This window comes from Chinchilla lanigera, unplaced genomic scaffold (assembly GCF_000276665.1).
Source record: "Chinchilla lanigera isolate Chin_1 unplaced genomic scaffold, ChiLan1.0 scaffold00098, whole genome shotgun sequence".
Taxonomy (NCBI): Eukaryota; Metazoa; Chordata; class Mammalia; order Rodentia; family Chinchillidae; genus Chinchilla; species Chinchilla lanigera.
The window spans coordinates 326,495-327,546 of NW_004955499.1; positions in this window are offsets into that span (position 1 = coordinate 326,495).

Genomic DNA, 1,052 nt, shown 5'->3' on the forward strand with positions numbered 1-1,052 from the left:
ACTAAATGGACAAAAATTGAAAGCTTTCACTTTAAAATCAAGAACAAGGCAAGGATGTCCACTGTCACCACTCCTATTCAATATAGTTCTGGAAGTATTAGCGAGAGCAATTAGACAAGAGACAGAAATAAAAGGAATAAGAATAGGAAAGAGAGAAGTGAAATTAGCATTATTCACAGATGACATGATACTCTACATAGAAGACCCCAAGAACTCTACCAAAGGGTCAACCAAGCTCATTCTATTCCTTATATCTTATCTAGGTTACTTAGGGCAGGTAGCACGAATACCCTTAATGCTAGTGCCCTGGAGCCTAGCATTGCACCATGAATCTCTCCCAGCATTACACATTCTACATCCAGCTACCTCTGAAAATGGTCACCCTATGACCACATGAGGCTTTGGGGGGACATCTAGACACAAGCCGTAGTGACACAAGCCATACACAGCACACAAGGTCACAGAGACACACAAGTGCATGCCACACTCACTGAACTGGGCAGGCCCTCAGAGGTGCCCGTCTCACAGTGCCCTGATGAGAGCCACGTCCCCAGGGCCCAGTGGCTGCACTGTCACTTCCCACTGTGGACTCAGCCTGCGGCGTCTCTCCTGTCCCCACCATGGGCCCTGTGGGGAAATCACCAGGTGGGCCGGGCAGGGCCTCAGAGAGAGGTGGAGCCCCAGCCTGTCCAGCCTCATCGCATTCTGGAAGAAGGTTAAGGTTTCAAAGGGCAGGAGTCTGAATTATGATCGACTAAGCATCAACTCAACAGGCAAATACATGAATAAAGAAAGAAGGGGGGAAAGAGCAGGGAGAGGGGCCGGTGGGTCGTGTGTGCCCCAACCCCATCCCCTGAATGCCCCACGTTTCAGTGCCGGGTCCACTCTGCCACAGCCCAGACCGCGGGTCTCCACTTCTCTGGGCAGATCTCGCTGGCCCTGTGCTCTGCAATGGGGGCGGGGCTGTCACATGCTCTCTGGACCCTCAGCAATGCTTAGCGATGCCCACTGCAGAAGAGCAGAAATGACAGTGCATTCTAAATCTACTTCAA